At 44.1% G+C, this 15,026-nt stretch overlaps 1 protein-coding gene and 1 long non-coding RNA gene across 8 annotated transcripts in view; one reads left to right on the forward strand and one right to left on the reverse strand.

The window, feature by feature from the left end:
• The window catches only part of Sgk3 (serum/glucocorticoid regulated kinase family member 3), a 120,680-nt gene that overhangs the window by 47,914 nt on the left and 57,740 nt on the right, over positions 1 to 15,026 (forward strand). Inside the window, exon 1 of one of the 6 annotated variants that reach the window (XM_052717610.1) lies at positions 1,135 to 1,242. The exons of 2 other annotated variants lie outside the window; for them this stretch is intronic. The gene's annotated coding sequence lies outside the window, so the exon portion shown is untranslated. Of the gene's footprint in view, positions 1 to 1,134; positions 1,243 to 7,612; positions 7,719 to 7,823; positions 7,939 to 15,026 lie in introns of those variants that run through there. 3 more of the 6 variants (XM_052717607.1, XM_052717609.1, XM_052717608.1) reach the window with 3 other exon arrangements.
• LOC128097241 (uncharacterized) lies at positions 1,105 to 7,469 on the reverse strand. 2 transcript variants are annotated; one of them, XR_008213816.1, is made up of 5 exons: positions 7,355 to 7,469; positions 6,889 to 6,963; positions 6,244 to 6,325; positions 1,604 to 1,699; positions 1,106 to 1,215 (listed from the first exon to the last, which is right to left on the reverse strand). It is a non-coding gene; the product is annotated as an uncharacterized LOC128097241 (long non-coding RNA). The 2 variants fall into 2 exon arrangements; XR_008213815.1 differs by lacking the exon at positions 1,604 to 1,699 and having other exon boundaries at positions 1,105 to 1,215.

Raw genomic sequence — 15,026 nt, forward strand, 5'->3', positions numbered from 1 at the left:
GATGTCAAATTTAAAGATTTATGTTTCCTCCTAAGAGCAATATCTAATTGTTTATCAAATTTTATTTCCTCTAGGCCACTGCTAAATGGAGCTAGAATATAATATCTTAGTAATTCTATTTATAGAATTCAGTCTCTTCACTGTAACAGTAAAATTTATGTAAATCGGCATACATTTAAAGCAGTGTACATGTATCATTTATATAGAAATTACTGGAATAATAGGAAATCACATCAAGAAAATTGTATTTTCAGAATTCTTTCTTCACAAAGTTTTCTGGATCTTTTTATTGAGCTGCTTTTACAACCTGCTTAAAAGCTTGGGATCTGAAACCAGTACCTGGGTTTGGATCCCAGCCACACTTGATGACCTTTGGGCAAGGTATTTTGATTTTCTGAAGTTTCTTTGCCTATAGATTGGGACTGGTCATTGAACTTGGCCCATAGGGGTATTGTGAGGATCAAATGAATTAACATCTACAAAGTGCTTGGAGGGCCTGCACAGAAATACTGTGTGAATGTTTGCCATTACTATTATGACAGTTGTAGTTAAGACTATCAGCAATTACTGCTAAGAATGCAAATTGTGGGGCTGGAGAGATGGCTCAGAGGTTAAGAGCACCGACTGCTCTTCCAGAGGTCCTGAGTTCAATTCCCAGCACCCACATGGTGGCTCACAACCATCTGTAATGAGATCTGGTGACCTCTTCTGTGTATATAATAAATAAATAAATCTTAAAAAAAAAAAAGAATGCCAATTGTGACAATGTTGTATGGAAATATTTTATTATCTGTTTCATTAGGAAATTGTGACGTGGCTTAAACATGCTGGAGTCAAATGATTTCCCAGGAAAATACATTCAAATGAACGCTAAGATTTATATGGAAAAGTCACTTTATATTGATCTATTTTCTCCAACAAATATCTGGTTTCATGCTGCTTGTAAAAGAGTGTGCTATGGACTGTGGGAATGGGAGGATGACTCACATCTGGTTGTTGATGACAGTTGTCTAAGAGAGTGTAAATAATCGCGGGTCACTGAGGTGGAAGGCAAGTGATGTAGTTAAAATGGTGATAGGAATGAGGAAACTTCCTGAAGGTGCTTGTATCTGAATTATAGCTTGAAGGCTGAGCAAGACTTTCACCCGCAGAGAAATGAGAACTATGCTGTATATAAAGGAAAGGTGTGTTTTGCTTGGAGCCTGCTGTTCGTTCCTGCAAGAGGAACAGAGTTACATCATGGTAAGAACACAGAAGACAAGAGGATTCCTTGCTCAGCCCTCAGTGGGATGTCGCTAAGGTCTTTCTTCCTTTGTTCCTTTCCTTTTTCTGTGATGAAGTCTTGCAGTTTTGCCCATGCTGTGACTCCTAGGGTCATGTTATCCTCTTGCCTTTCAGCCTCCCATAGAGCTGGACTATAGGTACACAGCCCTGCCCTCAGCTAACGTGTGTGCTTTCTTAAAAACAACTTTTAGATTTATTTTATTTCATGTGTATAAGTGTTTTGTCTGCATGTGTGTCTGTGCACTGTGTGTGTGTGTGTGCACCGTGTGTGTGTGTGTGTGTGTGTGTGTGTGTGTGTGTGTGTGTGTGTGTACAGTACCTGTGGAAATCAGAAGAAGGCATCAGATACCCTGGAACTGGAGTTACAGTTGGTTGTGAGGCACCATGTGGGCACTGGGAATCAAATCTGGGTCCTCTGCAAGAACAAGTACTCTTAACTGCTGAGCCATATTTGGCCCCCTTGTCTGTCTGTCTATCTATCGTTCTATCTATCTATCTATCTATCTATCTATCTATCTATCTATCTCTTAATTATTTTGAGACAAGTTCTCATTCTAGGGCCAAGGCAGAACTAGACTTGATGGTCCTTCTGCATCAACCTCCTGAGTGCTAGGATCACAGCTGTGTGTTGCCATCCTTGGCAGGTTTTGCACCCCCTCCCCCTCCCACACACTTTTTTTTAAAGCAAGGTAAAACATAAAAATACAAAATTAACCATTCTAATACAATTCAACGACATTTAGTATGTTCATAATGTTATATATATATATATATTTTTTTTTTTTTCTTTTTCTTTTTGTTTTTTGAGACAGGGTTTCTCTTTGTAGTTTTGGTGCCTGTCCTGGAACTCACTCTGTAGACCAGGCTGGCCTCGAACTCACAGAGATCTGCCTGGCTCTGCCTCCCGAGTGCTGGGATTAAAGCCTTGTGTCGCCATCCACCCACCCCCCATTTTTTTTTTAATAACATATACTTACCTCTTTTGCTACTGTTTCTAGTGATTTTCATTTCATTTCATTTGCATGACATAGATATGTGTTTCCAGAAGTCTGGGCTCATTTTCTTTGTCTGAAGGGATTTCTTGAACTTTCCTGTGTGCGTCTGTTGGCTGTGAATTCTTTCAGCTTTTATGTCTCTGTGTTCATGGAACTTGTGAGATTTGAGTTTGGCTGTCTTCAGATTTGGGGCAGTGTCCGCCACCGTCGCTGTAAATGTCGTCTCTGAGATCCCCTTCCCCGTGTCATCGTGTGCAGGGGATCTAGTTGTAGATATCCCCTCTTTAATTTTTTTTTTGAATTTTAATTCCTTTTTCTCCACGTAGTTCATTTTAGGAAGTGTCTCCTATCTAAGTACCTGCTAATCCAAGTCACTGCTATTTGTCCTGTTTCCGTTCTAAAAGTTAGATGCTGAAATTTATTCCTTCCTTATTTCTACTGAAAATTTTATCTCTGTTACCGTTATAAACTATCTTAATATCCTATTCCGTTAATTCTCACATCTGTGCCAGCATGGCTCAGTGTCAGTGTTTGGCTTTTCTCATCATTGTGAGTTATACTTTTGTGTCTTATAATACTGGATGTGAGATATTTAATATTGACTATTGAATGTCGGCTATTGTAAATTTTGTTTTCGTGTGTGCTAGCTATTTATATCTTCATATAATTGTGATTGAATTTAATGGGCTATGGAGGTAAACAATGGAAAGCAGCTTGTTCTTTCACACCATACTACTATGATTTGTTTTTTTGGGTTTTTTTCCTTTTTCTTTTTTCTTTTTTTTCTTTTTGGTTTTTCGAGACAGGGTTTCTCTGTGTAGCTTTGCGCCTTTCCTGGAACTCACTCTGTAGCTCAGGCTGGCCTTGAACTCACAGAGATCTGCCTGCTTCTGCCTCCCAAGTGCTGGAATTAAAGGCGTGCACCACCACCACCACCACCACCACCACCACCACCACCACCACCACCACCCGGCCTATGATTTGTTTTTAAAAAATTAGAACCAGCCGGGCGGTGGTGGCGCACGCCTTTAATCCCAGCACTCGGGAGGCAGAGCCAGGCGGATCTCTGTGAGTTCGAGGCCAGCCTGGTCTCCAAAGCGAGTTCCAGGAAAGGTGCAAAGCTACACAGAGAAACCCTGTCTCGAAAAACCAAAAAAAAAAAAAAAAAAAAAAAATTAGAACCAAACAGCATTTAGATCAGGGCTAACTCCTCCCTAGAACTAAGGCAAGACTGTTCTGAGTCTCTACCCAGCTGAGCAGGGAGGTTTCTAGGTGGGCTGATAGAGCAGCCACTATTCCTGGCTCTCTGAGTGTCCAGTAGGTCTGTGATGCTTTCAGTTGCTGTGTTCAGTTCGGGCCCTCACAGCTCCTCACATGCTTGTATCATCAGTACTGTGAAGTTCTCCAGGACCTCTGGGGCTCTCTGTGCAGTTAACTGGCTCTCATGCTTGTCCTGTGAGCTCCACACATTCTCCCCAATTGATGTTTCTACTTCCTCAACTCCAGGAGTGTGCTTGAATGTCCCTTCTGGCCTGTGAGGTCTCGGAGCACATGGTGTAAGCCCTGCTTGGTTTTCTTCTCTGAAGGATTGCCTGATATTAGCATCTTGGAAACTACTAGTTTAGATATATTATCTGATCTTTTTCTGGTTGGCTCATGCGGGAGGGGCAAACTGGTCCTTGTTACCCTATAGTAGCTAGATTCAGAAGCTCCAAAGCTCCCTTTTAAGGGCCACCTTACATTTTGATAAGAGGAAAAATTCTAGAGTTTGTACCTGATAGCCCTTCTACACTCACGCTCTAAACAGAAGGTGACTGCTGTTAGGTTTGCTTGTTTAATACTTCTTAAACCTCCAGAACATTCTAACAGTTTGTTGTTAATAGTGATTATTTGAACCAGGCGTCCTTCAGAGCCCAGGAGACTCCTTGTAAAGTCCCAGTGACATTTTCAAAGCACAGGGGGCCACTGACAGGTTGCAAAACACTTTTCACTCTTGCTTGGTAGCTGGCTCCACTTCTGTTGTGTGGGTGAGACTGCAGTTAAGGAAATGTACTAACCACCGGAATAGTAGTAGTGCTCCCTAAAAGGGGAACTGTAAACTGAACGTTCATCTCTGGAATGGTCAAAACCATCCTGGTCCAACTCTGAGACATGTTATGTGATTTGCATTTTAGCCTTGAGGATTTCGTTGAAATTGAAAGAGGAAGCCAGTATCTTACTTGCATGGGGGGATGAAAAGATCAGAAGTTGAATTACAGCAGGGGAAAGCAAGAGCTCGAAGAATGTTGACAATAAACATAGACTGACCCATGCTTTTTAAGAATCTGTGATGGCTATGTCACTTGTTCTGGTAATGGAGAGAAAGAGTAGATAGAGTATTTTCCTTCTTTGCTGGGTGAGCTGCACACCTTTAATCCCAGCACTGGGGGCGGGGGCAGAGGCAGGCGGATCTCTGTGAGTTCGAGACCAGCCTGGTTCCAGGACAGCCAGGGTTATGTAGAGAGACCCTGTCTCAAAACAAACAAACAAACACTAAAGAAAACCCAAGCTATTTTCCTTTTTTGTGCTCTGGCCACAGGACCCAAGGCCTTGCACGCTACCACTGAGGTGTATACATATTCAAAGCTCCTGCTTTTTATTTTTTATTATCTCCATGAATCTCAAGGATTTAATCTTCAAAACAAGTCCAATTTAATAACTGCCTATCTTCTCAATTTTATATGAGCCAAGCCATAATATTGCCACTCTTAGCTTTTGGTTAGTGTGATATGGCTAGTGTTTCAGTATCATACTATTTTAATAATGAAAACTAGAGAATCTTGTTGCTGGTAACTTGAAAAGCCGAATTGTAGTTGGATATCGAATTTTAGTTAGGTTTCTTGAGATATTGAAAACCAGATTTTCTGCTTGAAAGTTCTGGGGTCTGGGGACATTGTGGTTTTGGAGATAAACGTTCTGAGTAACAGAACAGTAAAAGGCAGCTCAGCTAAGTACCATGTTGAACACCATAGCAGTTATCATCCTAGACCTGTGATCTAGGTAATTGTATCAGGACAAAGAAGAGGCTACTCCGGGCTGAGACAGCATAGGACTGTTAGCTACATGCTGTGGGTATCAAGGAGCCAGTCTGTCAGCGACTGATGTATATACAAGAGAAAAGCTGGGGGTTTGCTAGAAAGTAGATTAGGGTCAGAGTGAAGACCCTGAGTTCTCTGAATTTGTGCTTTTGTCAAAGATGGCAGTAAAAATCAGGGAAAGTCATTGAAGAGACTCAGAGCCAGGTAAAGTCGAGGATCTAGGGACTTCTGTGGAGAAGATGGGACAAAGGTTTGATCTTGGACAAGTGTGTCATTGTTATTATTACACACAGGAAATTCGGGAAACAGCCTGAATGGAGCGATGCCATGCCATAGATCCCAGAAGCGGTTTGGTTTGGTTTGGTTCTGTTTTTAAGTCTCACTTATTTTATGAACACTGATGATCCATTCCTTCTGTTCCTTCATAGAGTTGGGCCTAGGAAGACAAACTCTGGAAGGTCATTTAGACAGTATGAGGCCACCTTCATTTTCCTGATATGTAAATTGAGGGCTTTGTATTTTGTGACTTCCCTGTACGACACTGAGTGCCGCTGGCCTCTTGCATTCATTTCTGAAGTCCTCTACACAGTAGGGGTTACTGTGTGTCAGTTTCTACTTTTTTGGTAAAGTGAGTCCCGTTTTCCCCTGCTTTTTTTTTTAATTACTATCAATCAAATGAGTTGATTCATGTCATTTTCAAACTTAGGTAGATGCTTTCATAGTTAAAACAGTTCAAGGACCCTTGCTTTCTTCTCTCCATATATCTAATCATAAACCATGAAGCAACACATTATAGACATTCATGTCCACAAAAAAAAAGAAAAGAGAGAAAGAAAGAAAGAAAGAAAGAAAGAAAGAAAGAAAGAAAGAAAGAAAGAAAGACCAACCTGGGGGAGGGCGCACGGGGCTGTAGTTCAGTGACGGAGCCCTTGCCTTGCTTGCAAGAGGCCCTAGATTCAATCCCCAGCACTGAAAAATAAATGCAACTTACAGATCCTAATTGGCATTTATGTTGCCGATCTAAACTTGAGCCACACTTACTCCATAAAAGGAGTGTTCTTCCCAGTGAGCCCAGCAAAAGAGGCTGTTTTTACAGCCAGAGCAGCCCTGAAAAAGGGGAATCGTAGAAAAAGGGGGTTCGTTATTAGTCAAGTTGCTTTCCTAATACGGTAGGGACAGGGAAACCGAAGACAGAAAAGTAACTGATTGGTTAACAGCAGATTTCTTAAGGTTAATTTTTGTAACAACTAAAGGGTTTAAGTGAAGGATTATTGGCCTATTCAGAAAATTTCTGTATCTTTCATTTTCCTGTCGGAGAAGGTGAGATAATTTTAGTGCCGTGGGACTTCAGTGAGTGCATTTTGATTTTCAGTCCAAACTGTTGGTGCCTAGTACAGGAGCTGAGTCTAAGACAGGTCTCCTGAAGGTCTTATTTATGCCAAATTTGGCTTGGGTTTGACAAGTCTGCCCTCTTAAATGTTCCCGAGAGAGGGGGAATGGTTATAATTTAAGCTGGGGGTGAGGAGTCTTACCTGTGGTCGGTGCCCATAATTCCTTCCCTCCTCACTGCCCAGGGTCTCAAGAAGCCGAGGGTGCCCTTGAACTGGCTGTGTAGCAGAGAAAGACCTTGAATGTCTGATCCCTTTGCTCCCAACTCCAAGTCTGCTTCATCCATCCATCCATCCATCCATCCATCGGCAGGGTCACATGGAGTCCAGTTGGGCTTTGAACTCATTCTGTAGTCAAGCCTGCCTCAGCCTCTCAAGTGCTGATTGCAGATTGAGTGCGACACCATGCACACCCTCCCACCCCCTTATAATTTTTTAAAGGAAACAGGAGGGCCTGAGATAAAGGTTGATTGCGGAATTGTTTTCTTTGCCCCTCTGAATACCCTTCCGAGAGACTCTTTCTTTGCATGTGGAACAATGAATGTGTGTGTGACTCCCACCTTGACTGGGTAGCTGAGTGAGCCTTGCTGTGTCACTCTTAGGAGCTCACCTTAGCCGGACCCTGGAGAAAGAGCGTTGTCTTTTCCACCGCAAGCCTCTTCGCTTCAAGCCTGCAGGACTTTCTTCTCTTCCCTCTTCCTGTGTCCCTCCCTTCCGTCCCCACCGCCCTCCATCCCCAGGTTCAACCCCGGCTCAGGGGGAGGGGAGGGAGCGTCAGGCTTTATTTACTTGGGACCTCTCGGGATGCGGTCTGCGGAAACCTTTGTCAGGCGCCAGGTGACTGGCGGGGGCAGGTCACGGATGTGGGCGGGGCTCCCGGCGCCCTGGGGGCAAGTGTCGCGGCCGGCCGGGCTAGGGTGGCGCAGCCGGGTGGCGCTTGCAGCTTGCCACGCGCAAGGGCCGGGTCCCCGGAGGTGAGCATGCACCCGGTGGGCATCGGGTGGGCCGGGTGGCCGCAGGTGTGTCCCGGGAGTGGGGCGGGGCGGGAGGGCGAGTGGGCGGGCCCTCGCGGGACTGGACGCAGGCCAGTCCCCGGTCCCGCTGGAGCTGCGGCTCTGGCCACCGCACTTGCTCCGGAGGGAGGAGGCTCGAGTGGTTCCACACACGCCCTTCACAAGCCCCCGGGAACCTCAGGTAGTGTACAGTCTTTATGTTCCTTAAAATACACGGCCTGGTGCTTGGTTCAGGACTTTGACTTGGGGTCGCCCGCCGGCACGGAAAGGTTGCCACTAGTAAGGGACTGTTGGAGGTCGCCAGGGTTCCAGTAGGGAGCATGACTTGGGAGATTAGCGCGCAGGCTTCTTAATTGGAATACCTGAGCTCCGGTATACTTATTAACCAAAAAACTTGAGCGGTTTGCTCAGCTTCTGTGCGCCGTGGATTTCAGGTATGTCCGATGATGGTGCTGGTACTTGTAATCTTCCTGGATTGTTGTGAAGACTGGGTTAATACTAGTGCCTGGCAACGAATGTTGGTTATTTTCGCTCTGCATTCTGATGAGCATGAATCTCTAAGGCTGTCATTTCTGGGAATCGACGCCTCTCCTCAGAGCTGTTGTCTGAAGTGCTTGCGAGAGCCCTTGGAGACAGTGTTTGTGAACTGAGAACTAGTACTGATGAGGGTAGTCTGATCATCACTTTGTTTGAAATCAGTTCCTCCCTAAACGTTACAAACACCTCCTTTTTTCTTCTGTTGTGGTGCTTGGGATGGAACACCACCCCCAGTTCCCAGCACATGTCTGCCCATGAACTAAACTACACCCCCGTACTCACAAACCTTAGTTTTGAGGACTATTCTAAAGGAAGGATGGAATAAGATACTTTTTAGGGTGAGTGTAACCTCATTTTGAGAGTCGAGGTAGATTTGTTAGAAACCAGTTCTTATAGCTTGATGCAAAACTTGTGTTGTTTGCGGTGAATGCATATTTTGTGCTATACTATTGCAGGAATGCGTAAACCAGAGCACTCAAAATACGTAAGCAGACATCATCTGAGCAATAGCTTTCCACATAGAAGCAGGATTGAAAGAGTTGGGGCAGACAGATGTGGTTACAAGAGTGGGCTTGTAACCTTTGCACTCAGGAGCCAGAGACAGGGAAAATTCAAGGCCAGCCTGGGCTTCATAGTTAGTTCAAAGCTAGACCTGTCTCCAAAAAAAAAAAAAGGGGGGCAAGAGAAAAAAAAATCTGAAAAGTCAGTCGTCAGTCCTGCTGGTCTTTACAGATAAGGATTTGTCTAAAGACCTAGAACCGATGAACGGCGGAGCTTAGAGCTCAGCTCTGCTGATCAACAAATTATAAAAGCAAAGGAAGATGTTACTTAGCGTTTTCATGGGAGTTACTGTTTTTATTTTTGACAGTTTTATGGTGTTGTGAGTTCCTTCGCTCAGCAACATCCTGCTTGGTAGCTTAATTGCATGATTCATAATCATTCTTCAGCACCTTTGATTTAAATCACAAGTCTGGAAGTTGCTGCATCAATTATTGCTTTGAGAACCAGATGATTGTCTTGAGCTTTGTACAAACATGTCCAACAGTGCTTTGCTGTTGTTTCTCTGTGTGCAGAAGGGATAACCAATGTAAATAAACTGACCTCGTTGACAGTTTGTTATCAGTGTGTCATGGGTGAAGTTTTCTCAGATTGGGTAGGAGACCGCCAGGAAGTGGTGATACCCAGAATGCTAGCCCTGAAATGTGAATGGAGAGGTTGTGTGGCAACGGAGCTGCTCACTTCAAAGGCTTTCAGAGTAAAATTGTTTTGAGACACTGGTGTGTTAGTTGCTGACTTCTGCGCATTGCTCACTCCCTCACCTCTGGGTATTTGTTCAGATGTTTCCTTCTTATTTAAAATTGCACACAACCGCACACTTCCTATAACATATACTTAACTGTTTATCTAATTGCTCATCTGTCTGTCACCAGAGGCTCCGTGTGGCCAAGGCTGCTTACACTTGTGTTCCCTGCTCTATCCCGAGTGCCAAAGACACTGGCTGTGCAGCTTTGAACCGATAACCTCCAGCACAACTAAAGTCACTTCAGCTAATGTTCGACTCGACTCCTTGCCTTGCCCGCCCTCCCCTCTGCCTTCAGTCACTTCCATGCTGCGGAGGAGCAAAACTTGGAGGCAATGTTTAATTCCCCCATACCTTGCACTTTGCAGGCGAATAGCTACTAAGTTTTTCCACCTTTTTTGTTGTTCAAACAGGCCACCCCCACTGTTGTTGAGTCCTCTTCTGTTCCATCTCCAGCAGCTACAGGCCCGCAGTTCCCCTTTTCGAAGGCTTTCACTTCTGCAGCTTGGGAAGCCAAGTGGTCGGTCATTCATCTTCCTCCGACATGGTGGTCTCAAATACACTGTTTCGGCCTCTGTGCCCTACAGATAGATAAAAACAGTGATCCCGACTTAGGCTTTTAAATATGAAGGTTCTAGGGGCAATGCTTTGTAAAATCCCAAGGTGAGTATTGATTGCTTCCTGATAGTTGTTTTTGTTAATGACTTGGTAGCTTTCCTCAGTGTGAGCGGACATTCAGAAAAACTGACCTAGTAGCTAGCTATTCCTTGGTTGTGAAGAAGACCTCTGCTGCTCTCTCTCTTTAAAGTGCCCCACCCCCACGCTGCCCATACCACAGCACCCCCACATTCTGGATGAGTTTAGTTGGAGTTGGTTTACCCTTTGTCAGGGTTCTGGTGGTCGCTTTCCCAGAAATTGATCAGTCTTCTTTGACTTGTGATTCTTTTAGTGTTTTTCTTTTAATCTGCTGCTGCATCTAAACAGGACATGAGAAGTATGCATGCAAAATTTCCATATTTTCCTTCTTTACATTTTTTCCAGTTACCTTTAAAGGAAACATGAGGCCGGTGTATCTGCATGAGGCCGGTGTATCTGCTTTTTGAGTGTGAATTCAAGTTCTAATAGACCTTCAAATCGTTAAAGATGGGCAATCACAGCTTGTGTTGAGAGTAGGGTCTTAGAAAGATGGCAGGGAAATTGAATAGGAAGGAAAAATGGTAGAGATGAAAACATTGTGTGTAGGTTTTTAAGGGAGTAGGTGTAGGTAGAGCAGTATACTTTGGTGCATACCAGGCGGGCAGATGTTTTTAAAAATATATATATATTATGCTAACCTCACTCAGGAAGTTGTCAGGACATCTGCAGCTTTGGATTTTCTTGTGGAGTATTATTCCTAAACTGTGTTTTGTTTTTATATCTCCGGGCACACATAGTCCTGTTTCTCTGCTTTGTTTTCTGAGCTGGGTGGGATAGAACATTCTCTTCTTCTGTTTGGCTCTGACCTCATGCAACGTAATTTCTCTCTGTCTGTCTCCTCCCCACCCTCAGATATGGTCTCTGTGTAGTCTGGGGTGGCCTTGAAGTTCCCGTCCTCCTGCCTCCGCCTCTCTGAGGGCCTGCCTGGCTTTGTTGTATTTAATCTTAAAATATGCTCATACCTCTTTCTTAGTTTGTTTTCCTGTATGTGTGGAGAAGATACATCCCAGAGTTTTTATGTTATTGGAGGAGTGTGCTCGCTACGGGTTTGTTGTTGAAGCTTATGGTTTTTGCTTGATACCAGCATTTGGTTTAACAAAGTCGTATATGATTGTACATTAAAAAATGTGTCTGTGTACATATTCCACTTGAGTCATTGTTTTTATTTTACTTGTGATGCTTTCAGAAATATACTTGATTCAAGAATTTAGTCAAGAAGCTGAAATAGGAGGAACTGGAATTGGAGACCAGGCTGAGTAAGACCTCCCCCACCCTTTAAGAATTTGAAACATTTCTGCAGTTCAGTTTTTATCTCTTTTCCTGTTCCATCCCAGACTGAGCTCGATTTTTCTGTGTTGGGGTATGCACCAGCCCAGCTTTGTTCTTGAGTGTGAATATGTAGGCCGATATAGGTCTGGATTTATTTCACCTTTCCTGGAATGAAGCTTGCAGTTACCAATACAGAAAAGAGTTACTAGGGAAAACTATATGTAAAGGTCTTAATTTTAGACATTTTACAACTTTAAATTAGAATTTTATGTATTGCTTTGGCTAGTGGTATGGTTAGTAGGTCAAGACGTGAATCATGTACTGTAATTTCATTAAGTACTATAATTTCAATATGTAATAGGTTATAATTAGTGTGCTTTGAGGAATATCTTCAAATTTGATAACCAATAAAGCTTACTTTCAGGAGAAATTTTGAAACCAAATACTTGTTCTGGAGTAAAATTTCCTTTCTTATACTACGTAAGCATCTGTGTTTATCCAAATCCTCCTTGTTTCTGAGATGCCTTTATTAAGGGTATGATGAACAACAGAATTCTCAGCACACAGGAAGCACCGTGCACGTAAATCTGTGTTTTGAGGGAGCATTTTATTAAGACACCACAGCCTAGTGGTATGTATAATGAAGGGACTGATGGAGTAAAGAGGGAGAAAGTGCTGATTCAGAAGGCTGACCAAGCACTTAGGAGCTTCTGGTAACCAGAAGATCTTTCCAGCTCACTGTATCGGCCGGAACTTCTGAGCATATCTCAGAGTTAGCCCCAAGCTATGGTGGGAGGAGTGGGGTAGAGGCAGGTTAGAATGGAAGCAGAGATAGCAGGTTGAAGTCTCAGCTGGTAATTGTTGAGTTTGTGTGTTTTGTGTTGGGGGAGGTGTGTGTCCTCCATCTGAAATCTTCCAGTCCACACAGTCGCAAACCAGCTTTACTTCAGGCCGCCCACTCTGCCAATGGTTGCTGCCCTCCAGGTATGTCCTTGAAGTTCTTCTGTGTGTGTTCACATCGCCCTGCAGAGCCTCTGAATGGAAAGGCTTGGAAGAACAGTGCAGCCCCATTGTAACTGGGACCCCGAGACACCGTGACCTTGGCAGACCGAGAAGGAAAGGGCCCAGCCTTGCAGCCACTGCTCCCAAGTGCGGGCTGTGCAGTGGAGAGCTTTAGAACCCTCCCTCTCTGGCAGTTAAATTCTAGTGAGGAATACAAAGGGCCCTCAGTGGCTGCCTGGCCGCCTCACTTGTTCCCCTCCGACCTGTCCGTAATAAAATAGTCACTTTCAGGGAGTAGGCAGGCTGCAGTGGCTTCCACTGAGGCTCTTGGACCCTTCTCAAATCGGTAGATGCATACTTTCCATTGTGTTAGTTCCTACTATATCACTTTTCACTATCAAAAATCAGGATGAATAGAAAATATAACAAATTCAGGAAAAAATGGGACAGTTCTGCGATTACAGAGGAGGAAAAAATCAGAGGGGGTGGAGCAGGCATGGGAGGAAGGATATGTTAGCAGGGAAAACAGGAAAGGTTGTAACCGATTCATCCTGTGAGCTCTGGGAAAGGGAGAAGGTTACTATGTATCTTTCATCAGGATCCTGTTAGGTTTTAAAATCTGTCCTGGGCAACCTAATTTACAGATGTGACAAAGACTGGCGTTGTTTCTGTGGAAACATTTCAGATATGTGTGGAGCCAGCATCCTCAGAGGCGGAAGTAAATACTGATTCATATGCTTCCACAGTAGACTTTAATGCAAGTAACTAGTTGGTTTGAGGTTAGAATTTCCTGGGAAGGTGCTTTAAATGTAGTTTCAAAAACCATTCACCGTTTCCTACTGAGGAATAACCCCTCCTCTGCCCCTGACTTTCTAGGTGAATTAGGATATGCTCCTATTTTTCAAGTCTCTCACTCTCCCTGTGTCCAGTTTCATCTTCCTAGTCAGATTAAGAGGGAGGTATGGAGATTTCCCATTTGCCCCTAATCTTAACATGTCTGCCCTCCACCCCCCATTATTACCGTCTCATGGTTCACTTACCAGTTGATGAGCACATAATCCCCTGAAGTGGATAGTTCACATTAGGGTTTCTCTCTTGGTATACGATGTATGAATATGGACGAGTTGTAATGCTACATTCCCGTTCAGTGTCATACAGAATTGTAAAAATCCGGTCCTCTGCCTCCTTCCATTGCACCCTGATGCACTGGTAGCCACTGTTCTTTGTACTGTCCTGTAGCTCTGCCTTGACTCGGATTTCAGTGAGATGAGATCTCACAGAGCGGAAGCCTTTCAGACTTGATTCTCTTGATGATGTGTGTTTAAAGTGCTCCCCCTGCCCCATTCTGTCTGACTTCAGAGCTCATTTCTTTTCAGCACTAAAGAATACTCCGTTGTCCATATGTATCACAGTTTATTAACCCGTTTACCCACCAAAGGCTATCCTGCCTCTAAGTTTGGGCAGTTATGAATAAAGCTGTTCTGACATCCATTTACAGTTTTTGTTTGTGTGTATGTGTGTGTGTGTGTGTGTGTGTATGTAAATTTTTAACTCCTTTAGGTTTTGTTTGTTTGAATGAGGCAGTTCATTAATCTAGCATCTTTTGTTCTCACCTTCTTGTTGGCAGCTGCCACCCGTTCTGTCCAGATCCCTCTGTCCCCAAGGTGTTAGCCTGTGGCCTCCATCTTGGTCCTTTTCTACTTTCTCAGCCCCCGGGTGGACCACACCCCAGGAGCCTCTACCGATGTCCTTTCTCTTGTCATGGAGCCAACTCTAGCCTGCCCTCAAGGTTCAGGTGCTGTACTGTGGAAACAACTCATGTGTAAAACCAGTTGTTATCATAGGAATAAAGCTCTCCATGCTTGGCCAGCTTGACCATGTCGCCCATTTGGGGACTTCTGGCTTCCTGAACTTTTTGAGAAAGGCTTCTGGTTTATGTCTTCTACAGTAATTTACAAATGACTGCTGTTTTATATCTTTTACATTAGTTCCAGGCATTGTGTGGCCTCAATGCTGCCAGCCAGGGAAAAGGGTTAGGCTTTTATTGTTACTATTAAATATTTATTTTGTGTGTGTATGGTGACTCTGCACATGTGTGTGTGGTACCCACAGAGGCCAGAGGTTCAGATCTCCTGGGACTGAAGTTATGGGCAGTTACGGGTGGCCCAGCATAGGTGCTGGAAACTGAACTCAGGTCCTTGACAAGGGCAGCAAGTGCTCTAAACCACCTTGTTTTAAGACTCCATTAGCGTGTCTTCCAAAGTGGCTCTGCTGGTCTACATTCCCACCAGCAGGAAATGGGAGTTTCTGTTGTTCTTCCTTGCCACATTTGGTGGTCTGTGGTAGGTTTGTGGATATTGACCATTCTAATAGATGTGTATCTTTCTCTCACCTCTTCTCCCTTCTACTCCTCTCTTCTCTGTTCCTCCCTCCCCTCCCCTGTAGTGGGGCTGAATGCAGGGCCT

The sequence above is a fragment of the Peromyscus californicus genome, unplaced genomic scaffold (genome assembly GCF_007827085.1).
Source record: "Peromyscus californicus insignis strain IS unplaced genomic scaffold, ASM782708v3 Scaffold_5__1_contigs__length_169319896, whole genome shotgun sequence".
NCBI classification, from domain to species: Eukaryota; Metazoa; Chordata; class Mammalia; order Rodentia; family Cricetidae; genus Peromyscus; species Peromyscus californicus.